General features: G+C 44.0%; 1 long non-coding RNA gene across 1 annotated transcript in view; it reads left to right on the top strand.

The window, feature by feature from the left end:
• LOC122458532 overlaps window positions 1-25756 on the top strand; it is a 41714-nt gene extending 15958 nt beyond the window's left edge. Inside the window, exons 2-3 of the long non-coding RNA XR_006278573.1 lie at window positions 2947-2998; window positions 25626-25756. This is a non-coding gene — a long non-coding RNA (uncharacterized LOC122458532). The remainder of the gene's footprint in view (window positions 1-2946; window positions 2999-25625) is intronic.
• The last annotated feature ends 1528 nt before the right edge of the window (window positions 25757-27284 follow it).

Raw genomic sequence — 27284 nt, 5'->3', positions numbered from 1 at the left:
AGTCCAGGAGAGCTGGCTGTATTTCAAGGAATCCCTGTTGAGGTTACAGGGACAAACCATCCCGATGAGTCGAAAGAATAGTAAATATGGCAGGCGACCAGCTTGGCTTAATGGTGAAATCCTAGCGGATCTTAAACATAAAAAAGAAGCTTACAAGAAGTGGAAGGTTGGACATATGACCAGGGAAGAGTATAAAAATATTGCTCGGGCATGTAGGAAAGATATCAGGAGGGCCAAATCGCACCTGGAGCTGCAGCTAGCAAGAGATGTCAAGAGTAACAAGAAGGGTTTCTTCAGGTATGTTGGCAACAAGAAGAAAGCCAAGGAAAGTGTGGGCCCATACTGAATGAGGGAGGCAAGCTAGTGACAGAGGATGTGGAAAAAGCTAATGTACTCAATGCTTTTTTTGCCTCTGTTTTCACTAACAAGGTCAGCTCCCAGACTGCTGTGCTGGGCATCACAAAATGGGGAAGAGATGGCCAGCCCTCTGTAGAGATAGAGGTGGTTAGGGACTATTTAGAAAAGCTGGACGTGCACAAGTCCATGGGGCCGGACGAATTGCATCCGAGAGTGCTGAGGGAATTGGCGGCTGTGATTGCAGAGCCCTTGGCCATTATCTTTGAAAACTCATGGCGAACGGGGGAAGTCCCGGATGACTGGAAAAAGGCTAATGTAGTGCCCATCTTTAAAAAAGGGAAGAAGGAGGATCCTGGGAACTACAGGCCGGTCAGCCTCACCTCAGTCCCTGGAAAAATCATGGAGCAGGTCCTCAAAGAATCAATCCTGAAGCACTTAGAGGAGAGGAAAGTGATCAGGAACAGTCAGCATGGATTCACCAAGGGAAGGTCATGCCTGACTAATCTAATCGCCTTTTATGATGAGATTACTGGTTCTGTGGATGAAGGGAAAGCAGTGGATGTACTGTTTCTTGACTTTAGCAAAGCTTTTGACACGGTCTCCCACAGCATTCTTGTCAGCAAGTTAAGGAAGTATGGGCTGGATGAATGCACTATAAGGTGGGTAGAAAGCTGGCTAGATTGTCGGGCTCAACGGGTAGTGATCAATGGCTCCATGTCTAGTTGGCAGCCGGTGTCAAGTGGAGTGCCCCAGGGGTCGGTCCTGGGGCCCGTTTTGTTCAATATCTTCATAAATGATCTGGAGGATGGTGTGGATTGCACTCTCAGCAAATTTGCGGATGATACTAAACTGGGAGGAGTGGTAGATACGCTGGAGGGGAGGGATAGGATACAGAAGGACCTAGACAAATTGGAAGATTGGGCCAAAAGAAATCTAATGAGGTTCAATAAGGATAAGTGCAGGGTCCTGCACTTAGGATGGAAGAATCCAATGCACCGCTACAGACTAGGGACCGAATGGCTCGGCAGCAGTTCTGCGGAAAAGGACCTAGGGGTGACAGTGGACGAGAAGCTGGATATGAGTCAGCAGTGTGCCCTTGTTGCCAAGAAGGCCAATGGCATTTTGGGATGTATAAGTAGGGGCATAGCGAGCAGATCGAGGGACGTGATCATTCCCCTCTATTCGACACTGGTGAGGCCTCATCTGGAGTACTGTGTCCAGTTTTGGGCCCCACACTACAAGAAGGATGTGGATAAATTGGAAAGAGTACAGCGAAGGGCAACAAAAATGATTAGGGGTCTAGAGCACATGACTTATGAGGAGAGGCTGAGGGAGCTGGGATTGTTTAGTCTGCAGAAGAGAAGAATGAGGGGGGATTTGATAGCTGCTTTCAACTACCTGAAAGGGGGTTTCAAAGAGGATGGCTCTAGACTGTTCTCAATGGTAGCAGATGACAGAACGAGGAGTAATGGTCTCAAGTTGCAATGGGGGAGGTTTAGATTGGATATTAGGAAAAACTTTTTCACTAAGAGGGTGGTGAAACACTGGAATGCGTTACCTAGGGAGGTGGTAGAATCTCCTTCCTTAGAGGTTTTTAAGGTCAGGCTTGACAAAGCCCTGGCTAGGATGATTTAACTGGGACTTGGTCCTGCTTTGAGCAGGGGGTTGGACTAGATGACCTTCTGGGGTCCCTTCCAACCCTGATATTCTATGATTCTATGATTCTATGACCTTCTGCCCTATTTGGGAGGGCTGGGATTTCTCTCCTCCTGCTGGGGAACATATAAAGATTAGTGGCACTGAAGAGAGAGTGCCCATGTTCCCTGGAGGGACTATTATTGACTGATCACCCATGGAACAAGGATGGGGGGAGATAGGCGAGAAGCAACTCAGCCACATGGACAGAGTTGTGCACAGGGTTTAATAAAATTCCACTTGTTCAGCTTAACCTGCATTTAGCTTCTCTCATTGCTAATTGGTCTTGGCTGATGTTCCCTTGTTTTACGACTCAGTGTTAGGGATGTCCATAAATTACATAACACTTTTTGATGAGACAAGGTGGGTGAGGGAACATCTTCTATTGGACCAGTCTCTGTTGGTGAGAGACAAGCTTTTGAGCTTACACAGAGCTCTTCTTACATGCTTTAGAGGCATCATGCAACATAAAAAGACCCTGTGCTTTAGTATGCTGGGAAAACAAAATTAGAAAGACGATGTTCTTATTTCTGCCCACTAAAATCTTGTTACTACAGTACATTTGTTGTTGTCCTCTGCCTATATAAACTGATTCCTCTACAAGTCAGCATTGATTATGCAAATTAAAACTAAATGCTGCCATATATCACACTTATTTCAGCATATCTCTTAAAAAATTGATTTGGAAAGCAAAAGAGATATATGTAGTAAAACTGGTGAAGTGTTTCATAGAGAAGAATATGTTGGCAACACCACGATCTCAAGGATGTCTCTCTCCTTGCTGAGAGAAACAAAGAAAAGCAGACTAATAATCTATTTATCTACCTCTCACAATGATCACCACTTTCACTCATGGAGATCCAGGTTTGCTTATCTGCTTAAATATTTTTGTAGGAGACACTACCTGAATAAAGAATGGGTGCATCTGGGGATGAAAGCATTCAGGGTAAGGAACTGTAATTCTAACACTCCCACCCCCTTTACACAGAATAGGTCACAGAACCATATGAATAAATTGACTCCAGACTTTTCAGTCTAAAACTGACTCAGAACATTTCCTTAACTTGCAATGAAGCTATTTTATTGTTGTCATTTGGATGACTCTTCTCCCCTTTCAAATCTTCCCCCTTCGCCTACTATACTTCCAGCCAGTGGGCTCCTTTACCTACTGCTTTGGCACACATGCCCAGAGAGGCCAGGCTTCAGTTCTTAAGCTGCAACAGAACTTTCCTACTGCCTGTGCTCTGGACAGCTTTGGCCTTTCCAAACCAGAACATGGTAAAAGTAAGGAATATCAGCTGCACGTTCTTTACTTTTAAAAAGAACCTGTGGAACATTGCAATACTACCGGTTGCCCATGTGTGTGACATGGAGAATACAGAACACCTGTGGCCCTTGTGTTAACTAATAGTATTAAGGCAGAGGAGGTGCCAGTGTGACTCAACAGTAACTACTCTAAATCTTAGGATTTCATAGCCCCTAAGCCTAGGAGAGCCAGGCATTTTGATACAGGGAATTCGTCTGTCACCCTGTTACAGTAATTAGCAAATGGATGCAGATAACATAAGAACGGCCATACTGGTCAGACCAATGGTCCATCTAGCCCAGTATCCTGTCTTCCAACAGTGGCCAGTGCCAGATGCTTCAGAGAGAATGAACAGAACAAAGCAATTTTTGAGTGATCCATCCCTTGTCATCCAGTCCCAGCTTCTGTTAGCAGAGATTTAGGGACACCCAGAGCATGTGGTTGCATCCCTGACTATCTTAGCTAATAGCCATTGATGTACCTATCCTCCATGAATTTATCTAATTCTTTCTTTTTTGAACCCAGTGATAGTTTTGGCCTTCACAGCATCCCCTGGCAATGAGTTCCACAGGTTGACTGTGTGTTGTGTGAAGAAATACTTTCTTAAGTTTCATAGAATATTAGGGTTGGAAGAGAGTTCAGGAGGTCATCTGGTCAAACTCCCTGCTCAAAGCAGGACCAACCCCAACTACATCATCCAAGCCAGGGCTTTGTCAAGCCAGGCCTTAAAAACTTCCAAGGATGGAGATTCCACCATCTCCATAGATAACCCATTCCACTGCTTCACCCCCCTCCTAGTAAAATAGTGTTTTCTAATATCCAACCTAGACCTCCCCCACTGCAACTTGAGACCATTGTTCTGTGATCTGCCACCACTAAGAACAGCCTAGCTCCATCCTCTTTGGAACCTCCCTTCAGGTGATTGAAGGCTGCTATCGAATCCCCCCTCACTCTTCTCTTCTGCAGATTAAATAAGCCCAGTTCCTCAGCCTCTCCTCATAAGTCATGTGCCCCAGCCCCCTAATCATTTTCGTTGCCCTCCGCTGGGCAAAAAGGTTGTTTTAAACCTGCTGCCTATTAACAGTTCAAAAAAAATCAATAGATTAAAATATGTTTGACAAAAAACTTTGCAAACTGGATACAATTAATTTAGGCTTGAATAAAGACTGGGAGTGGATGTGTCATTACACAAAGTAAAACTATTTCCCCTTGTTTATTTCCCTTCTACTGTTCTTGTAAAGTGTTGGAAATGGCCCACCTTGATTATCACTACAAAAGGATTCCCCCCCCCCCGCTCGCCTGCTGGTAATAGCTCACCTTTCCTGATCACTCTTGTTATAGTGTGTATGGTAACACCCATTGTTTCATGTTCTTTGCGTATATAAAATCTCCCCACTATATTTTCCACTGTATGCATCCAATGAAGTGAGCTGTAGCTCACAAAAGCTTATGCTCCAATAAATTTGTTAGTCTCTAAGGTACCACAAGTACTTCTTTTCTTTTTACGGATACAGCCTAACATGGCTGCTACTCTGAAACTACAGTACTTATATGCGGTGAATTGAAAAATACTATTTCTTTTGTTTATCATTTTTACAGTGCAAATATTTGTAATAAAAATAATATAGTGAGCACTGTACACTTTGTATTCTATGTTGTAATTGAAATCAATATATTTGAAAATGTAGAAAAACATCCAAAATAGTTAATAAATTTCAATTTCTTGGTATTCTGTTTAACAATGCGATTAATTTTTTTAACCACAATTAATTTTTGAGTTAATCATGTGAGTTAACTGTGATTAAACGACAGCCCTACAAAAAACTGTATTCCTAGACAAGCCCTTTACTGGATGCCACCTGTGGGAAGAAGGGAAAGAGGAGGACAACAGAAGAGGTATTAAAAAATCCACTGAGAAAGATAACCCGGTCATGGAAACAGACTATAACAGAACAAGAAACATGGCATTAGACGGATGGAGGTGGAAAGTCTGGGTTGCCTCATGTCACAAGGCATGAGAGCATCTATCAATAAATACTTACTGGAGAGAGAACATATCTACTGCCTGGTTGTGGGAGGAGGTCAGGCCAGGTCAGTCTCTCTGCTTCTCCAGCCTTTGGAAAGCCTAATGGTGGTGGTGGCAGTAGCTCTGTGGAGTCCTTGTACTGCACCCAACCTCTGTGTGAGGGAGCTGATGTGGGTGGTGTGTATAGGCTTCTTGTGTACTACCTACTCCCAGCCTGTGTAACTGCCAAGGGGCAGGGCACAATCTCTCTACAGCTTCAGCATCATGAAACTTCACCAGAAATAGCTTTGACTGAAATAAATGCCTCAGTGCCTAAAACCATTGATTTAACAGGTTGATCTTATTGATACTATACATTCAATAGGAGTTCTCTCCCTCCCATGCACGCTGTGGGCTGAATTCTCCACTGGTGGAAACCAGCAAGGCTTCACTGACTTCTGTAAATCTGCATAGCTCCACTATAGCTGAAAATCTATCTCTGGTATGGGTGTCAGCATACATATCTATCATAGCATACAAGCATCCATTCAAAGAACATGATTTAGGTTGCAAAGTCATGCACGCCAAAGTTAGGAAATGCCAGCTTTACAGTTGCCCGTGCAGTCTTGATTCTGCCTTCTATACATCCAATCCTGTACACGGAATGCATCAGGGATCCTATGGCAAAATAATATGTGAGCATGTAAGTAAACACTGTACCAAAGTGAATATGCATAAGGACCAGAATTAAGGCTGCAGAGTCAATTGTCAGTCTAGCACTTCCTAACTCTTGATGTTTGACTTTGCTATCTTAATGGCATTCTTTCAGTGGAGGGTTTTGTATGTAACATCCTAGAATCAGAAATGGACTATGTGCTGAGTCTGAGGGTGGTTGCGGGGAAACCTGGACTGGCTCTCTCCCCACTTCCCCCTCCCAGGCATTCCCACTATGTCCATTCCTCCCATGAGTCCAGCACCTTTTGATAGTTTGCATTTTCAGGTGTTTTGACCTGCTGCTAAAATATTCCTGAGGACTATAAGGGAGAGAGGAGGGTGTTTGCTTGTTTTTAACACTTTGTCTTATCAAACCCTGAAAGGAACTTAATGGGACCAAGAAAAGGCACTTCTCTAGCTCAGAAGCTTTCCCCTGCTGTATTTCAAAGGCCTTCTGGAGGCAAAGGCAGCGTTAAAGCATCTCAAAGTTGCAGGAATCTTTTATTATGGGAAATTAGGTAACCTAAATATAAGAGTTGTTTCCAGCTCACCCTGTAATCATTGGCTGTCTTTTATGCATGTCTATTTCTTAACTATTTAATATTAAATGTATCCTTCAATTTAGAACAGTATTTTCATGTGCTACAGGCAGAGGCTTTTCGCCCCATCTTGATGGCTTTATCAGATCCTGAAATCATATTTGCCATTTACTGTACCATAAAAATATCTAATTTGAAGGGTCCTTATTTGTGCAATGTATTTTCTGGTGTGATAAAGAGGTTTAGGGCATGGAAGTATCCTTGAGACTCATAAAATTTACTTGGCACCATTGAGCATAAGGGTAGTCATGGAAACCTGCTCCTGAAAGCTCTGACACAGCCGGATAAGAGCCTCAAGTGCTACTGTTTGTGTCCAGCAGGGAAAAGGTGAGTGGAAAAGGTCAGTGCTGATGACAATATGTGAAATGCCTTGAGGTGATGGAAGGAGGCGTAAAGCAGGTTGGTTGGCTGAGGGATAAGTTGCTCTGCAGGAGTTGGGGAGACAGACAAACCTGGCTACGTGAAAAGCAAGCATGCTCACAGTTGAGTCACTGTGAGCTTAAAATGGAAGGTGGCTAGTGCATGAGGCAGATGATATAGTGAGCACATGGCTAGCCCAAAGTGCATTTGTGCAATACATGCATTTGTCAAACACAGGATTTGGTTCCTATCCTTCCAACACTTTCTGCTTTCTTCTACCTATCGCCCCACATTGCCCTTTCCTAGCCCTTGTCTTGTGTCCTTTTCTCTTTGGTATTCTATAGTGCTTTCCATTATCTTCCAAACATACCCCTAGGGTGACCAGATGTTCCGATTTTATAGGGACAGTCCCTATTTTCTGGGCTTTGTCTTATATAGGCGCCTATTACCCATCGACCCCTTGTCCCAATTTTTCACATTTGCTATCTGGTCACCCTACGTACCCCACGGATGGCAGCTGTGCTTCAAGGACATATTGAGGAAGCCATTCAAAAGATTCTGGGGGGTAGCTTAGCCTGAAGATGCAAGCTGCATGTGACTGTGCAGACAGAGTCCTGGTGAGCAGAAATTCCATACCTAGACAGCAACAGGTCAGGAACATCTGAATGAAAATAGTGACACAGAAATTTCCAGAATGCTTCAGTCCCAGGGTCCACCTAGTCCAGTATCACATCTCTGATGCCAGGTGGTAGATACGCTGGAGGGTAGGGATAGGATACAAAGGGACCTAGACAAATTAGAGGATTGGGCCAAAAGAAATCTGAGGTTCAACAAGGACAAGTGCAGAGTCCTGCACTTAGGACGGTAGTATCCCATGCACCGCTACAGACTAGGGACTGAATGGCTAGGAAGCAGTTCTGCAGAAAAGGACCTAGGGGTTACAGTGGAGGAGAATCTGGATATGAGTCAACAGTGTGCCCTTGTTGCCAAGAAGGCTACGGCATTTTGGGCTGTATAAGTAGGTGCACTGCCAGCAGATTGAGGGACGTGATCATTCCTCTCTATTTGACATTGGTGAGGCCTCATTTAGAGTACAAGGTCCAGTTTTGGGCCCCACACTATAAGAAGGATGTAGAAAAATTGGAAAGAGTCTAGTGGAGGGCAGCAAAAATGATTAGGGGGCTGGAGCACATGACTTATGAGGAGAGGCTGAGGGAACTGGGTTTGTTTAGTCTGCAGAAGAGAAGAATGAGGGGGGATTTGATAGCTGCTTTAAACTACCTGAAGGGGGGTTCCAAAGAGGATGAATCTAGACTGTTCTCAGTGGTACCAGATGACAGAACAAGGAGTAATGGTCTCAAGTTGCAGTGGTGGAGATTTAGGTTGGATGTTAGGAAAAACTTTTTTACTAGGAGGATGGTGAAGCACTGGAATGGATTACCTAGGGAGGTGGTGAAATCTCCTTCCTTAAAGGTTTTCAAGGTCAGGCTTGATAAAATCCTGGCTGGGATGATTTAGTTGGGGATTGGTCCTGCTTTGAGCAGGGGGTTGGATTAGATGACCTCTTGAGGTCCCTTCCAATCTTGATATTCTATGATTCTAAGAGGTGCTTCAGAGGAAGGTGCAAGAAATTCTGCCTAGATGTAGGATAACCTATGGCTGGGGGAATTTCCTCCTAATTGTTAGAGATTGGCTTAAGCCATGAAGCATCAAATTTCATGTCCTTCTGAAACCTCCTGTATTTGCTAACATAACTCTGGCTAGTCTCATTATCCATATAAATGTTAAATCTGCTGACTCTTGCTAAGTTCTTGGCTTCAGTGACATCCTGTGGCAATAAGTTCCGTAGCTGGTGTGTGAAATATTCCTTTTATTGGTTTTGAATTTGCTGCCTTTCAATTTTTTTGACTGTCTCCTTGTTCTAGTGAGACAAGGTGGGTGAGGCAATTTCTTTTATTGTTCTTTCATTGGACCAATTCCCGGGTTCTAGTGTGAGACAAGAAATTCCTGGTCCGTCTTATTGAAGCTATCCATTATTTTCAATACTTGTTATCTCTCTAAAGACTAAGTAATTAAGACCAATTAATTCCAATCTCTATTTTTAGGAGAGCTTTTCCATGTGTTTACTTGTTCTGGTCACTTGTTTAAACCTAAAATATCCTTTTTAAAATGGGTGCTTAGTACTGTGCACAATTTCCCAGATGAGCCTGAATGACTGACATTTTACATCACATTCCTTATGCATCTTAGCTCTTTTTATTGCTGCAGCTGTTTTACTGAGAAGTCTACTGTGATATCCTGATCCCTTTCCTATGCTGGTGCACTTTACTGGGTTCTACACTGACTGTGTGACTAATTCAAAATTTTCCCTCCAATGTGCGTTACTGTGCATTTATCAACAATGAATGTAATCTGCCGTCATGTTGCCAATTCACCTAAGTTAGGTCCTTCTGAAGTTCCTCACAGTCCTCTCTGGACTCTCATACATTTTGTATCATCTGCAAAATTTGGCACCTCAGTACTCACCCCCTTATCCAGATTAATAAATATATTAAACAATATTTATTTGAATAATCCCAGCAATACCCTTCCAATATCGCTTAGTGGTGCCTTTGTGTGCTACTGTACTTAAACTATGCCCAACCCCACCCTTGCTTTCCTCCTGGAAAACTATTTTCATGGTTGGTCACGTGTGATTTCTCTATCAATGATGACATGTATTTCTAGATCCATGGTATAATCCCATTTTCTCTGGTCTTTCCCGCTCTGTTTCTCAACAACCAACTCCCACTTCATACCCTCTGTCTGGAAAATGAACAAAAAATGAACATTGGAGTGGGTGCTGGAAATATGTTTGGAGGCTGCTGGACTTGCCTTCTTCAAGGAGGTGCCATTTGTGTGTGAACAGCAGCACTTCACCCAGCATTGGTTTTGAAATCAAAGCACTAATGGCAATGGGGAAGTTTACTGAGCGATGTGATGAGACTGGGGCCAGTGAAACACCATGTACTGATGCGAGATAGAATGCTGAATTCCGTACAACTCACTTTAATTGGGCTTGATTTGCTGTACTAAGCTCTTGGGGAGCTCTAAACACTGTCACTCAGGTTGATCGTTATTCATCACATGGCTTAAATCTACTTTATACGCAAGCGTCTGTTGATTTGAGCTTTTTTCTTTTTAAGATGAATTGCTAGCCTGCCTTTCTTCCCCTTGGCAGCGTGTGTCAGGCATTCTGAAATAACTCACCTGGCCCTCCGTGCAGACTAGACTGATATTTATAATCATGAGTCTGTCACTCCAGATTCTCTCCCCCCTCTCATTATGTGCTACATCTACCACAGGTTGTAATACTAGCTGTTTAAGCTTTCATTTTTCCTTATACATTTTTCCTCTTGTGGTTGGGTTCCAGAAGTTGGCAGAGAGAACAAGAGCAATTGGAATTTTGTTTCTGCAAGAACAATTCCTTTCAAGTAATTCTTTATCCAAGGTGACTGACTGGTGGGCACTGTGTTGTATTTGTGAAATGAAGACAGCGGAAGCAGCCTGTTAAATGGAATGTAAGCATGCACACGCACACACACAAACACACACTGAGGTTAGGTAGGCATTTAATATATCCATTCAATCACATTGCCTGGAATAAACGAACTAAACCACACTCTTTTTCCTATTCTGATTATTCCCAAGGAAGGCCTCACTATCCCTTCCTAATGTCTGTTCTAGTGAAGATCCTCATGTTTTTCTAAGACATCTAATCTCTCTATAGTAGTTTTTCAAGTATGATTTTCTGTGTGCTTTTAGACTATGGGGTTTGTATGAAAACTGTATCTTTAATATAGATATAAATATACATACTAGGTAAGTTTTATGCATCAGGTTACAGTAACAAAGGGAAAAAAATCATGTCCAAAAATTAATCAAGGGCCAATTCATTTCTAGGTTGCCATTTTAAATCCAGCTCAGGTGAGTTGTGAACAAATATTACCTCCCATCTGATGGCTATTCAGTGGCTGATGTAACAAGAATTGGTGCTCTCTACTTATTTCTAAACAAACGCAGCTGCAGCAACTGGGGGAAGGGATGTGTGTCCCCCCCTTCCCCAACATTGTTATTATCCAAGTGATGTTGTTTCCCCTGCCCCCCATACAGCCTCAATGCTCGTACAAAGAGTTGGGGGAGTCCAGGAGTGGGAATGTGTGGTTTGAATCGGTGCCTGTACAGAGGTGGTATTGTTGTCGTCATCACTAGGTAGTACATTCTTAGCAGTCCCTGAAGAGTGATCAAAAACTGAATGGGCACCGAGAAGACTAAACTACTCTTTCATTCCAGAGTGATCTGTTTAGGTCAGGGTTGAAGTACATTAACAGGGAGCCCAGGGAAGCTTTCACCACAGCTGCTATTTCTGTACTTGTTCTGTGTCAGATCTAAATAGAGGACTTTGCTTTCTAGTTCTGAAGTGTGCTAAATCTTAGCATGCTTCATAACCACTATATTCACATTATAAAAGCAGTGTGTGCAGATGGTGATGAGTTTTTGTCATTATGCACAGGACATGATGTAGCAGGAGGGCAGTGCAAGACCTTATCCAACAAAAGAGAGAAATGGAGGGCTTGTCTACACAGGGAAATTGACCAGAAAGAGTTATTCTGCAATAGCTCCCTGTGTGGATACTCTTATTTCACAATAAGAATGTTGCACAGGGAGTGATTCCAGCGTAGCTATAGCATTTTAAATTCACACCCTTCCTTATTCCAGAATAGCTTCCCTGTGTAGACAAGCCCTAACATTTCTGCACAGAAACCTCTTGGCCTGGAGCCTTGATGTGCAGGTATATTTTATTTATTTATTATATTTGTTTTACTGTGGGGCCTACTATAGACCAGGACCCTGTTATACTAATGTATTCCAGTGCTTGCTTATGTCCTCAGTACATTCTCCTATTCAAGAGTATGTTGGTATTTCTTTCCTGCTGAGGCAGGTGTAAGGAGATTAACAAGGACTTAGGGCCTGTCTCTTCACCTACCTGTCAGCATCCTCAGGATGGGGTCACTAAGGGTATGTCTACATAGCAACTAGTTACCCTCAGCTGGCCCGTGCCAGCTGGCTCAGGCTAGTCTTTGGGGCTGTTTCTTTGCTGTTTAGACTTCTGGGCTCGAGCTTTACCCCAGGCTTTGGGACCTTCCCACCTTGCAGGGTCCTACAGCCTGGGCTCCAGCCCAAGCCTGGAAGTCTACACAGCAATGAAACAGCCCCATGACCCAAGCCCTATGTGCCCGAGTCGGCTGGCACAGTCCAGCCAGGGATGTCTAGCTGCTGTGCAGACATACCCTAACACAGCTTACTTCCTCACCACCAGACTGTTCCTGTGCTCTTTCCCCCTCAGCATGGTCACAGCTCAATGAGTGGATTCCAGTGATGTCATAGATTTATGGTGTTTTGCTGCTGCCCCTATAGCTGTTGGCCAAATCCTGGACTCTCCTCGCAGGAATCTATCAAGTGATAGGTAGCCGTTGCCCCACATGGCACTAAGGAAGCCCTTTGGAGACATAGTGTGTAGGAGCAGTGTCTGGGTTCTGGGGTGCAGGTAGGACCTCTCAGGATGGATCCTTAGGATTTAACTGTGTGTCAAAGTTTTGGGAATGTGATAGTGTTGCTTATTAATTTAAGGTTTCAGAGTAGCAGCTGTGTTAGTCTGTATTCGGAAAAAGAAAAGGAGGACTTGTGGCACCTTAGAGACTAACAAATTTATTTGAGCATAAGCTTTCATGAGCTACAGCTCACTTCATTGGAGGCATTCATTGGAAAATACAGTGGGGAGATTTATATACACAGAGAACATGAAACAATGGGTGTTACCATACACACTGTAAGGAGAGTGATAACTTAAGGTGAGCTATTACCAGCAGGAGAGCGGGGGGCGGGGGAGAGGGACCTTTTGTAGTGATAATCAAAGTGGGCCATTTCCAGCAGTTGACAAGAAAGTCTGAGGAACAGTGGGGAGTGGGGGGGGGAGGGATAAATATGGGGAAATAGTTTTACTTTGTGTAATGACCCATCCACTCCCAGTCTCTATTCAAGCCTAAGTTAATTGTATCCAGTTTGCAAATTAATTCCAATTCAGCAGTCTCTCGTTGGAGTCTGTTTTTGAAGTTTTTTTGTTGAAGAATTGCCACTTTTAGCTCTGTAATTGAGTGACTAGGGAGGCTGAAGTGTTCTCCGACTGGTTTTTGAATGTTATAATTCTTGACGTCTGATTTGTGTTCATTTATTCTTTTACGTAGAGACTGTCCAGTTTGACCAATGTACATGGCAGAGGGGCATTGCTGGCACATATCACATTGGTAGATGTGCAGGTGAATAAGCCTCTGATATTGTGGCTGATGTGATTAGGCCCTATGATGGATTCCCCTGAATAGATATGTGGACAGAGTTGGCAACGGGCTTTGTTGCAAGGATAGGTTCCTGGGTTAGTGGTTCTGATGAGTGGTGTCTGGTTGCTGGTGAGTATTTGCTTCAGGTTGGGGGGCTGTCTGTAAGCAAGGACTGGCCTTTCTCCCAAGATCTGTGAGAGGCTTGAATAGAGACTGGGAGTGGATGGGTCATTACACAAAGTAAAACTATTTCCCCATGTTTATCTCCCCCCCTCCCAGTCCCCACTGTTCCTCAGACGTTCTTGTCAACTGCTGGAAATGGCCCACCTTGATTATCACTACAAAAGGTCCCCCTCCCCCCCCCGCTCTCCTGCTGGTAATAGCTCACCTTACCTGATCACTGTTGTTACAGTGTGTATGGTAACACCCATTGTTTCATGTTCTCTGTGTATATAAATCTTCCCACTGTATTTTCCACTGAATGCATCTGATGAAGTGAGCTGTAGCTCACAAAAGCTTATGCTCAAATAAATTTGTTAGTCTCTAAGGTGCCACAAGTACTCCTTTTCTTTTTATTAATTTAAGTTATAATTTGCCTTTATCATGTATCTGCAATATCTTTTCTGTACTTTTCGCTGTGTATTTAGGGATGGAACAAATAAGTAGGAGACCAATCTATCTTGGATTTACTTCCACAACTCACATTGATGATGGAGTTGCCCCCAAAAATGCTTGTTTGTATCTGTTCACCAAAAAAGTTGTATGTATTTACACAGTAATCACAGTTAGGTAAATACATGTGCATAACCATGGAATGTAACTATATAATTTTAGCCACAGATTGGGAACTACTCTTTACCCATCCTCCCTTTCCCTTGCCCCCCTCAAAAACTCCTAGGGCAAAATTCTCCTTTCAGATACAAATGACTCTCCACTTGATCCAGAATGAATCTTAATTCTGATATTCTGCTCCACTTACATGTGCAGAATTATCACTAGTGTCATTGGGAGCTCTGCCCAGGTATGGAGAGCTGAATATCAAAATCAAGAGCCACCATGTTGATCTGCGAGAAGAAATTTGCCTTAATATCTTTGTTAATGGTGTATTTCTGGGAGCTAGTCCAGGGCAATTAAGAGTGCAACTATAATTTAACAGTTATTTCTTGAGTTCAGTTCTGATTGTAAGAATAGCCACTGCCTCTAGCAGTGATTCAGTCTGAAACAATCCTCTCAGCCCCAATGACTACCTAATGAGAGGTTCTGCAGTGCAGTTTTGGGCACTCTCAAATAAGGCAAGGCTTCAAATTCCTTCAAAGTGAGCATTTCTTCTTCAATTAATGGTGACTCATTTAATGGAATCTATGGGTCTGATGTTATTAATGTACCAAGCTATGGTGTGAATTTGTTTCTCTTGGCCTAACGGGGCCTCCTGTAGCAATCTGACTTAAAGTATAGTGAACAATGGAATTCTAGAAACTGTTTGCAAAAAAAAAAAAAGTCACTTTCAGAGACTAAAGAACTTACCAGCAAGACCTCTGAAATCAGATGTCCTAGCACATCAGATGGTTTGTTTGACAGCCACGACCAAAACACACGACTAAGCACAAAGATGGACAGATTCTGCTCCGGCAGCATAGGGATTGTAATATCTGAGAATAACTGAGGCATTTCATCAGGGTGAAGCTGCATATTCTAGAAGGGTTATGGCAACCAGACACATTTCCAATGAAAAAAGTTGAGAGGGAGGGGAAAAAAGTCTTTTAATGTTAATCTACTGTTTCTGTCCAAGTTTGGTATTTACAATCTTATTCCATGACAGAATCCATTATTGCAGCTCATTGATCAAAGTGCATATTTCTTGAAAGCAAAGGAAAAGAAACTGAGTATCTCCTTTTCAGCACTTTATAGTCACAAAAGATAATGGGCTAAATTCATCCCTGGTGTATCTCCTTTGACTTCAATGGGTTTATATCTAAAATGAGTTTCACGCAGTAGGTCCTATCCATTTGCAGTATATCGTATGTAATGGTAAGTACACTAAATTAGGGCCATTAAAGTCCTTGCTTCCAAATTAATCAAGTTAGTATTGTCTGGCTTTACTATCCAACATTCTAATATTGGGCTCAATTCTAATACCAGTGAAGTCAGTGGCAAAACTCCCATTGACTTCAGTGGGATTTTGGTTGGAGCCCAGTTTCTCCACCACATGGCTTTTATTGGAAGGTCATTGACTGGTTGAGGTGTATTTTCCCATTTGTCAGTATTTCTCATCAAGATTCCGGTAGTGTGCTACATTACCCTCACTACCAATGAGAGGAAAGAAATCTTTTAAATTGCCATCCATATGCATAGTGTGCAAAATGCATAGTGCAATTTATAATGCATATACTGTGTTTATTTTTTTAAAAAATCTTTGACTACATGGTAATTATAAAGGGTTTTAATCAATTATTGATTAAGTACTCTTGGTTCAGAAGTACTTTTCATGCACTATGGTTTCATGCAATAATCATTTAATACACAGAGTAATTCTGTTACTGACAGAACTATAAATGCAAATGCAAATGTAAATGCATCCGATGAAGTGAGCTGTAGCTCACGAAAGCTTATGCTCTAATAAATTTGTTAGTCTCTAAGGTGCCACAAGTACTCCTTTTCTTTTTGCGAATACAGACTAACACGGCTGCTACTCTGAAACCTGACAGAACTATGTCAACTCTTCTCTAGCACAGATTACTTAGGTAACAAATCACCAGAAATGCTTCTCCTAGCAATGTAAACTTAGATGCTTTGCATGTTTTTTCTTAATATATTGCTGCAAATGTTAAACATACACCCTGGAACACATGGGCTGTGCAAAGTGGCCATCTTCCAACTCCTGGACAGCATGAATTTTTGCCTTTCCTCCATTTTTTGTGATTGTAATCACAGAGCCTTCCCCACTTCATGAATATAATCTTTGGTATTTAATATCTCTCATATGCACATACATGCTTTGATGAAAGACCCTGAAAATCCACATAGTTCCAGTGTTTGGATTTTTTGTTTGTTTTGTTTTGGGTTTTTTGCACCAGGAAAAAACCATGATAGAAGAGCACAGGGGAAAAAAAGTTTACTGGGGAAGTTACAGATATATATCTGGGAAGCAGTTCTCCATTCTATGAAGCCTCTTTGTGCCACTCTGGGGCAGAAATAGGCCATTGGGACTATCCTCTTGTAATGAGGCTCTAAACAGGACCTGAGCAGAACATAAGTGGTATGTAGGCCTTGTGTTGGCCCTGGAGCGAATTTCACCTACAGTGAATACAAATACCTACCGTGAGCCCATAGGCGACATGGCTTACCAGACTATCTTGGTAAATACTTGTGAATAACTGATATATTCACAAGTCAGGATTGGCTCAGTACCCGTGTGCAAACAGAAAGGGGCTAAATTGAAGACAACTATTTCACTGAATGATTCAACCAGCTCTACTACTAGTAGAGGCAGACTTGGGAATAGCTGTACAGGTAGAAGAAATAAAGAGAACTGGAGGGCTCCTAAGGCCTCAGAGGGCACCCACCCCAGGCAGAAAGGAAACAGTGTGAACTCTATGAATATGTTTCAGAATGGTAGCTGTGCTAGTCCGTATCAGCAAAAACAACGAGAAGTCCTGTGGCACCTCAGAGACTAATAAATGAAGTGGGTTTTAGCCCACGAAAGCTTATGCCCAAATAAATGTGTTAGTCTCTAAGGTGCCACAAGGACTCCTCGTTGTTTTTTTTTTTATGAACATGGATATGCATAATGTATCTGAGGGTGCAGTAGCTTAAAGGCAAGGCATCACTATGTTTAGATAACAAAATGTCCCTTCCTCAGTGGAGGACCCATCTGAAATGTGCCTATTCAAACAAAGCAAATTAAGACTCCTAAAGCCATAGCCCTATGCTATAAGGGGAAGTGGCTGCAGACATAATGCTTCCAAAATCTGCTCACCAGCAGATCATCTCATGTACCTTTCTGGAAAGGTACAATTTACATTTCTCCCTCCTATCCATTCCTGGAACAATCTTCCTTCCTGTCTGAGACCCAGATCTAGCACTGAGAACCACACTGGCACATCTGTGCAGAGCCCCACTGAAGTCCAGCTAGGCTTCACCTGGGAGTAGTGATCCACTCCCACAGAACTGGGGCTTACATTTTTAATATAAATGCTTGAGGGGTGGAGGCAGTGTGACAGATTTTTGTTACCAATCTGCCTGGGCCACAGTTGATCAGGCTGGGGCCACAGGATCTTTTTTGGGGAGGAGATGATGAGGCACACCTTAAGTGTCTAAATTTTAAAGCTTTATTGATAAAATAATAAAATAACAGCAGAGAGTGTTGGGAACGCTCCCACGTCACTCAGGGGAAGAAAGTAAGTGTTAATGCCCCAAACCCTAACCCATTGAAGTCAGCTTCTTGTCTTCGGATTGAGCTTGCTAGCTGCAGTGTTAAGTTAACCCGTTCTCTGCTCTCTTCTTTCTCTCCCCCTCTCTCGGCCTCTCGTACCTGCAAAGGAAACTTCCACTCCCCACTCACACACCTCTGACCCTTTCCAAAATGCTTTGTGATGCTTGCAACAGCATTAGCAATATACGGTGCTGATCTGCCTTCCCAGGGGACTCCCTAAAGGGAGGGAGCCATTGGATTGTGACAGCAGGACCACAGCCACATTTCCACTCCCTCTAGTATCCTCCTGTCAAGGTTCCTTCCCCATTCTGAACTGTAGGGTACAGATGTGGGGACCTGCATGAAAACCCCCCTAAAGCTTATTTTTACCAGCTTAAGTTAAAACTTCCCCAAGATACAAGCTATTTTACCTTTTGCCCTTGGACTTTATTGCTGCCACCACCAAGCGTCTAACAAATATATAACAGGGAAAGAGCCTGCTTGGAAACGTCTTTTCCCCCAAAAATCCTCCCAAACCCTACACCCCCTTTCCTGGGGAAGGCTTGATAAAAATCCTCACCAATTTGCATAGGTGAACACAGACCCAAACCCTTGGATCTTAAAAACAATGAAAAAGCAATCAGGTTCTTAAAAGAAGAATTTTAATTAAAGTAAAAGAGTCACCTCTGTAAAATCAGGATGGTAAATACTTTACATGGTAATCAGATTCAAAACATAGAGAATCCCTCTAGGCAAAACCTCAAGTTACAAAAAGACACAAAAACAGGAATTTACATTCCATTCAACACAGCTTATTTTTTCAGCCATTTAAACAAAACAGAATCTAACGCATATCTAGCTAGATTACTTACTAAGTTCTAAGACTCCATTCCTGTTCTGTTCCCGGCAAAAGCATCACACAGACAGAGAAAAACCTTTGTTTCTCCCCCCTCCAGCTTTGAAAGTATCTTGTCTCCTCATTGGTCATTTTGGTCAGGTGCCAGTGAGTCATCCTAACTTCTTAACCCTTTACAGGTGAAAGGGTTTTTCCTCTGGCCAGGAGGGATTTTAAAGGTGTTTACCCTTCCCTTTATATTTATGACACGCCTCCAAATCACAGCTAGGGTGAAACGCTGGCTGTGATTTCTTCCTGGAGCTCTAGGAGAAAACAGAGTTAATAAGACACATACACCTCTAAATATACTACCAAGTATATAAAGACTAACAATATTTTCCGCATCTCAAGGACGATTTTAACCAGTTAATTCTGGGAAACTTTCATGGGAGAGTGCATCAGCCACTTTGTTAGAAGCTCCTGAGATGTGTTGGATGTCGAAATCAAAATCTTGGAGAGCTAAACTCCACCGAATAAGTTTTTTGTTATTTCCTGTGGCAGTATGAAGCCACTGTAGCGCAGCATGGTTGGTTTGCAGGTGGAAATGCTGTCCCCAAACATATGGGCGTAGCTTTTCCAGAGCATAGACAATGGCGTAACATTCTTTTTCACTGACTGACCAGTTGCTTTTCCTCTCAAACAGCTTCCTGCTGAGAAACACTACAGTGTGGAATTCTTGATCCGGTTCTTCCTGCATTAAAACTGCTCCCACCACGCTTGGACGCATCTGTGGTTACTAGGAATGGTTTCAAGTCTGGGGCCCTTAGCACAGGGTCAGACATGAGTGTTGCTTTAAGCTGGTTAAAGGCCTTATAACACTCTTTGGTCCACTGAATGGCATTTGGCTGTTTCTTTTTGGTTAGGTCTGTCAGTTGGGGCGGTAATTTGGCAGTATTGTGGTACAAATCGCCTGTAATAATTGGCCAAGCCTAAGAAGGATTGGACCTGTTTCTTTGACTTTGGGACAGGCCACTTTTAGATAGCATCCACTTTGGCCTGTAGGGGGTTGATAGTTCCTTGACCCACCTGGTGTCCAAGGTAAGTCACTCTGTTTAGGCCTATTTGACACTTCTTAGCCTTAACAGTTAGTCCTGCCTCCCTTATGCACTCAGACTTTTTGTAGATATTCCAGGTGTTCTGCCCAGGAATCCGAAAATATGGTCACATCATCAAGGTAGGCAACGGCATATTCTCCTAATCCCGCTAGGAGACCATCTACAAGTCTTCGGAAGGTGGCGGGTGCATTCCGCAGCCCAAAAGGGAGTACATTAAATTCATACAGCCCGACCTGGGTGGTGAAGGCTGACCTTTCCTTGGCGGATTCATCTAGTGGTACCTGCCAGTACCCCTTGGTTAAGTCCAAGGTAGAGAAGAACTGGGCCTGTCCCAGTTTCTCTAATAGTTCATCTGTGCGTGGCATTGGATAGTTGTCTGGGCGAGTTACAGCATTTAGCTTATGGCAGTCCACGCAAAAACGTATCTCCCCATCTGGTTTGGGAACTAGAACCACTGGAGATGCCCATGCACTGCCAGAGGGGTAGATTACACCCATCTGTAGCATATCCTGGATCTCCCGTTTTATAGCAGTTTTAGCTTGAGGAGACACACCCAGTAAGGTTGAACTTTAATTGGGTGAGCATTACTTGTGTCAATGGAGTGGTATGCCTGTTCACTCAGTCCTGGGGTGGCTGAGAACGTCTGTGCATAGCTAGTGCACAGCTCCTTGGTCTGCTGTCGCTGCATATGCCCAAGGGTCATGGAGAGGTTCACTTCTTCCACGCCACGAGCACTTTCCCCTTTGTAGTAGACACCTTCAGGCCACTCAGCGTCATCTCGTCCCTGGGCTGTAAACTGACAAACCTTTAATTAATCTGGAATAAAAGGGCTTTAGAGAATTAATATGGTACACCTTAGGCTTTTGGTTGGAGGTGGGGAATGCTAGGAGATAATTAACAGCTCCCAGGGGCTCCTGGACCGTGAATGACCCTTCCCATGACGCTTCTATTTTATGGGCCTGGAGCGCCTTTAAGACGATGACCTGGTCTCCTACTTTTGAAGGAATTCTTTCTGGCATGTTTATCATACCAGGCTTTTTGCTCTTTTTGAGCGTCCTTTAGGTTTTCTTTAGCAAGGGCTAAAGAGGTTCAGAGGGTGTTTTGTAGGTTGGTTACAAAGTCCAGAATGTTAGTTCCTGGAGAAGGTGTAAACCCCTCCCATTGCTGCTCCACCAACTGTAATGGCCTCTTAACCTTGCGGCCATATACAAGTTCAAATGGTGAAAACCCTAAACTGGGATGTGGTACAGCTCTGTAGGCAAAGAGCAACTGCTGCAACACTAGGTTCCAATCATTGGAGTGCTTATTTACGAATTTATGTATCATGGCCCCCAAAGTTCCATTAAACTTCTCCTGACTTTCCGAAGTGTTGAGAACCTACAAATCCCACTGACTTTAATGCGGGCTGGAAGTGCTCAGCACCTCAGAAAATTGGTACTACAATATACAGGAGAGAGAGTGTGTGTGAATGAACTCTTTTTCTTTTTTTTTTTTTAAAGAATTCAGGTCTGTATTTCACATTTCGCTTTGCCCTTCCAGCAGCCCTTCCTCTCTTTTCTCTGCAATGTTTTTGTCTACAGTACAAGAAGCAATTGCATTTCTGTGTAGCCAGGCTACCTCGACCACAGTTTTCAATAGCTGAACTGCCCTTTACATAGCCTCAGCAGCTATGAGGCCTCTCAGGACAGAGCCATGTTTGTCTCAGAGGTGTGTTGAATTTGGCAGGTACCTTATATCTACTTCCAATTTAAACTACCACCTTTCAGAAGGAACGAGTCTGGAATACGCAGCCGCTGCAGCCGGGGAGAAAATCAGCTCACCCCACTGCAAAAACCAACCAGCTGTTACAATGAACATTTACTCTTCTACTTGTAGAAATACGCACGCGGTATCTGTAACCTTATGGCTATTGATTGGGCAGTACACTTTTTTTTAAACTTGAAAGGAGTTTAATACACAGCTTGATTGCAATGAGTCTGAATCAGTTAGTGTAGCTAAGACAGACCTAAATGTAACCTTGAAAAAAAAATCTGGTCCCTCTCAAACAGCCATCAGGTGTAGATGCAGATTTACATAAAGTCTGCTGTGCTCTTTCATGGTCTGATGGCTTCCTGTGGGTTCATCACTTCCCATTAAGTTCAACAAAGTCAATATTTATGAGTGCATTTCTTTGGTGTCTGCTGGTTTCCCCCCCCCACCCCCACTCTCTCCCCTTTTGGCTAGTGCAAAGCAAAAGCTGATTTCAAATGAAAAGAGGGTTAACAAAGGGTCTCTGTAGGCAGTAACTGGCCCTGTGCAGCTGGGGTGTTGGCAAGTCTCCTGTGGCTGGCTGGTGGGAAAGGGGAAGACATGGGACCCAGTCAAGATATTGAGAGGAAGAGAAACCTGTCTGTGCAGAGGTGATTCTGGCCAGAAGCAGCTATGATCAGGAATCTCTGCATGTCTGTCAAGTCAATAGTTTGTATGGTTAGTGAGAGAGAACATGTGTCTGGAGCGTTTCTGAGAGGAGGTGGTAGTGGGATGTTCGGCAGCATGCCGAACTGTGTGCATGCTTTGGAACACATTTGTTTTGCTATCTCTGTTTCCTCCATGAAATTAACCTCAGCATGATTAATACAGTGTTGCTAGTGCTGCTGCAGGAGGGAAGGTCACCCTGGATCTCACTCGCTCAGATGCATGTCTCAGGGGCATTCAGGGTTCTTGAGGTCACTTTCAGCCTTCTGCTCACCCAGTGAATCAATAGGCAGTGCAGAAATTTCCTCAATGGTATCGGTTGCTGTGCCCTAAATGTCTCCTGCAAAGCAAACCTGAGCAGTCAGTGCTGGGGGGAGGGAAATGACTGACTTAAGATTGGGCAGATGCAATGCATGAAGAAGCCTTGTGCGAGTGCTGCTAAGTCATTGGTTTCCCTGGTCCCCCATTACACTACAGTTGCTCTGTTCTGTCTCCCAAAAGGCTTCTTTTCCAGGCTGGTGCAGCAGTGCGCTCCATTACTGTGGCCTGGTGGAGAGAGTAGTTGCTTGTTTAAAGGTGGGGTTCTCTGGTTTCAGCCACCCAATGACTGGCCTTGCCTTTCATCCTGAAGGATCTCAAAGCACTTTATACAATACATCCAAGTTATTCAAATCGGACATGCTGGATCAGGAAACTGTGGTTCTCTGAGATGTTGTCTGTGCCAGAGAAATGACTCCCACATTGAGTCGAGCTTCCTGCACTATTTTTCTTGCTTCCTACACTTGGGTCCAGGCAAGTCAAGAGACACAGGGTTCACCAAACTTCCACAGTGCAAAGTCCTGTCTTCCACACACTGATCTGAATTCTGATGATAAAGGCCTAGATAATATAAAGTAGAAAATTTAATTTTTAAAGGTTTGTTTGCATGGTAACCCTATTTTAAAAGAAGAGCTGAGGACCTAGTGTAATGTATCTGGCTCTAAATAGTTAACGGAGTTGTACTGCTGCTGTCTCAATCTCTGACTTGGGCAAACTTCCCCCCTGTCTCCTGCAGGCTGGGCTTGGAGCAGCAAACAGGGAAAGCAAATGATTATATGTATGCCTCCTCTGTCATGTCTGAAGTAACACTCTACTTTGCAGGGTTGTCTGTTTTTGGTGGTGGTTTTTCAGGGATGCAAGGGGAAGGCAGAGGCCACTCAAGATAATCTGCCACTCTAGGCAAAACTCCAGTGGGTTGCTCCCTTCTTCCCCCACCCCAGAACATAGGTTCTCAACCAGGGTCCATGGCAAGCTTTTGGATGGTTCAGTGGTTATTGTAGAAGTATGTGTGTGTGGGGAAGTGCCACGTCACAGCATTACTCAATCAGGTTTTGCCCAGTTGCCCCTCCATCGTGAGTGGGGGGGGTGGGGGCAGTCAGGCCAAATTTGAATGAGTGGCATTGTGACCTTGCACACAGGGTTGCAGTGCCACTCAGGTTTGCCTGGCTGCCCTTGTGCCTGAGGCAGAATCTGCCACCCCAGGCAGCTGCCTAGTTTTCCTGTCGCTAGTGCAGCCCCTGGGTGGAGGCAGAGGGTTGGAAAAATGGAAAGAGGTGAGAGATCCAAACTTCAGTACAGCATGTTGGCATCTTTCTGGCTGGTGCCCTATCTCCCATGTCCTGTGTCATCTGTGCTGTATTGGAATCTCAGCAGGGTTCAACAGTATGGCATGCTGAGCAAATTGTATCTTGTTGAGACTCTTGCTTCTTTGACATTCTTAGACCATGAGGCACTTGATAAATTGTTCTGTCACGTATAGGGCAACTGGCTCTTTAAAGGAGCCTATAAGTCAAAACAAGACTTGAGCTTTCTGAGGAACAAAGTGTTCCCAGGACTGCCAAGTGTCACCTCACAGCCCTGTCATGTGTGCCTGCACCTCTCAAGGACTGTCACACATCTGGCTCAGCTGCAGTTCTGCCTGCCTCCACTAGAGGCTGAGGTGGAGCCTCACTTCCAGTAGCCAGGCTGCTTGTCTGGTTCCCCTTTGGTTGCTCCCCCTGCTGGATCCTAGCAGGAAAAGAGTAACGATATCTGTCTAGCCAGGACAGTGAAAGAGCTCAAGGCTGCTGCCTCCTCAACCAGGTTCCAGACTCACTAGTTTCTACTGAGACCCTAGCCAGACCAAAGATCCCTAGTTCCTCTGCCAGATCTCTTTTCTCTGACTCCAGCCATCAGGACCCAGCAGTCATGCACCAACCCCCCTAGGCAGCACACAGACACCTTAGCCACCCCAGATGCCCTCCAGCATCAGCAAGTTTGAGCACTTCAAGAACCTTCCCAGCACCACACCTCTACCTACTCCAGCACCCTCAGACACCTACCTTATACATACCCCAGCTGCCAAGTTTTGTTCAGCTCCATGTCCTATCCCCATTATTGCTTGGGGAAGAGTGTATGACCATAGGCTGAAGTTTATGATTATTTACAAATATAGAAATTAGATAATTAAATTTGCATAAAATGTCCCAGGACCTATGCAAAGCTTGGCAGCTGTGTGTCACAGAATCAGATATTGAAGAATTAGTCATGGACAGCTTGTTCAGTAGGCCACTAGGGATTACAAAGGATGATCAGGTCATCTGGAGAGTTGTATGCGTAGGGAGGAGAACCATCCATCCTATCTGCCATTATGGGATGTCTTTGGGAGACTTATTGTTGTCGTGCTTAGGGAGATGGAATGAATTACTTTGGAAGAAGAACAACATCCTTTTTTCATGCTGGCCACAATTTTGGAAGTCTCCCGTTTCCTGCTCACCAAGCACCTGATCTCATTCTGAAATTCCTTTCTTAAACCCTACATCCTTCATGAGACCTTCCTATGTCGGTCTCCTTGTCAATAGGTTCCCCACACTAGCCTGGACTGTGTTAGACTGTAGGGCTGGGGACTGCCTTATTTTGGTGGGTGTGTGCACGCGTGTGTGGAGTTTATGATGCTATGTGAGGGCTAGGTTGTGCCCTCAACAAAGTCAGGCCCAGGAGGGGTGTAGAGGGCAGCACAGGAAGTATACTCTCCATCTGAGTTCTGGTTGACTGAGAGAATCCTGGGAGCTTCTAGGGGACACGCCTGCTACACCAGACTTGAAGAGAGCTCAGCATGGTACTCCCTCTCCACCCAACCAGCTTTTCTGGCCAGTGCAGAGGTCAGTCGAGTCCTTGTCCAGTCCCTGGTAGTTTCTGGAGACAGCAGGAAATATGTTCCCTAAGCATATCCTTATAGCCCCCATGCAGTTACCAGAGGGTGTGAAGCACTTTTGTATCTTTTGCATATCTTTTGAATGGACTGACCAGAATCTGGTCCTTCATGCTTAATAGTCTTTCCAGATGTCTGACAGCCTTGTAAACAGCCCTCTCATTTCTCCAGTTTCTTTCAGAAAATGGCTGTAGTCCTGGAACTTCTACCCAAGCTGCTGAACGAAACAGAAGACAAACGAGAGGAGGAAGGTTTTTTATAACATCAGAGATCTAATATTCCAGTTAGTACTCCGGCTGGGGCAGTCTTCAGGCAGTCTAACCCCAAATTTAAGTTTTCCTGTAAAAGAAAAGCTTAGTTTTGGCACAGGCAGACTGCCCAGAGGTGGGTATTTTAAGCAATTGCAAGTTTTAGAACAAGACAGCAACTGTAATGCAGCAATAAACAAAATGCTTAAACAAATGGCAAAGGTTTGCTGAGGTTTTAGGTGGTTTTGTACAGGTGGTGGTGTTCTTATTTACTTACGTCTCCCTCCCATTTATGTTTAAATCTTGCACACATTTTCCCATTTTCCTCCTGCCTGTTTTCCACTCCTGAGAGGTATTTTCATCACTGTTTTGAACACAGTCTTCCATCTCAGCTTCTCATGATGTCTGTGTCTCTTTGTCTGTTAGGCTTGGTCTACACATAAAAGTTGTATTGATATAGTTATTGGCCAGGGGTGTGGAAAAATCACAACCACGACTGTCATAGCTATGCTGATGGAAACTCCCAGTGTAGCCATAGCTAGACCAACAGAAGAGTGCTTCTGTCGATGTAGCTAACAGAAAAGTAAAAAGGTGTGAAAGTAAAGGAACTGTAGTAGGTATATCAGAAGGTCAGGGAGGTCATCAGTCGATTCAGTGCTGAGCCGCAAATCTGCCACTTTTACAAGGAGCTGCATGCCATACTTGGCAGAGACATCACCGCCACCCTGCAGACCACCCTAGATACCTCCAAGGAGCCTGAGCCACAGTGAATAGGGAACAGTGAGGATGAGGAGGAAGAAGAGGAGAAGGCAGGGAGACATGTGACTGGGGGTCCAGCTATGCCATAATTCAGGACCTGTTTGAGATTCCACAACAGTCCATTCAGTCCCAGCAGTGGAGGAGAAGTGAGCCTGATGCAGGCGAAGGAACCTTGGGTCAGTGTGTAAATGTATTTCACTTTACAATGATATACTGATGGCGCCCCCAGCTTAACAGGACACCGCTTTTGACTTTTCATTAATGTATTTGTACTAGAAGAGGTAGCAATACAACAAAGAAAGGTGGAATTGGCACTTGCTTTTCATTCCCCTGTGGAGTTAGGTGGGGGCGGGTGGAGGGCATGCAGAGCAGTCTGTGTATGCAGGAATGTCCCTCGAATGCTCCTGAAAGAGCTCAATGATACCTTCCTGGCGGTAATCTGCAATCCTTTCCTGAGGGTGTCCAGGGATGGCAGCCTTATTCCTTCCTCCATGGTAGAAAGCTTTCCCATGCCGGTTGGTGATAACTTTGGCAGGCATCATTGCAGTAAAGAGGCCAGTGGAATGCTGGCCAGGGCAGCTTTGGGATGCCGGCAGCAGCTGTGCTTTCTGTGCCTTTGTTACTCCTCAGGAGTAAGATATCAGCTATAATCACCACTGCCCAAGGAAAATGGTGCCAGTATTCAGTGCCATTGCCTTATACTCATAGTTTCATGCCCCCGAGCAATGCCCTCCTCATTTCCCTCACCTCTCGTAGGCCATATTCTCCTTGGCTGGTGTTGTGAGTGGTGCGGTACACAAACACTCCAAAGCAGAAGTGTCAC

Source organism: Dermochelys coriacea, chromosome 2 (assembly GCF_009764565.3).
Source record: "Dermochelys coriacea isolate rDerCor1 chromosome 2, rDerCor1.pri.v4, whole genome shotgun sequence".
NCBI classification, from domain to species: Eukaryota; Metazoa; Chordata; order Testudines; family Dermochelyidae; genus Dermochelys; species Dermochelys coriacea.
This window is presented reverse-complemented; position numbering and strand designations above follow the sequence as displayed.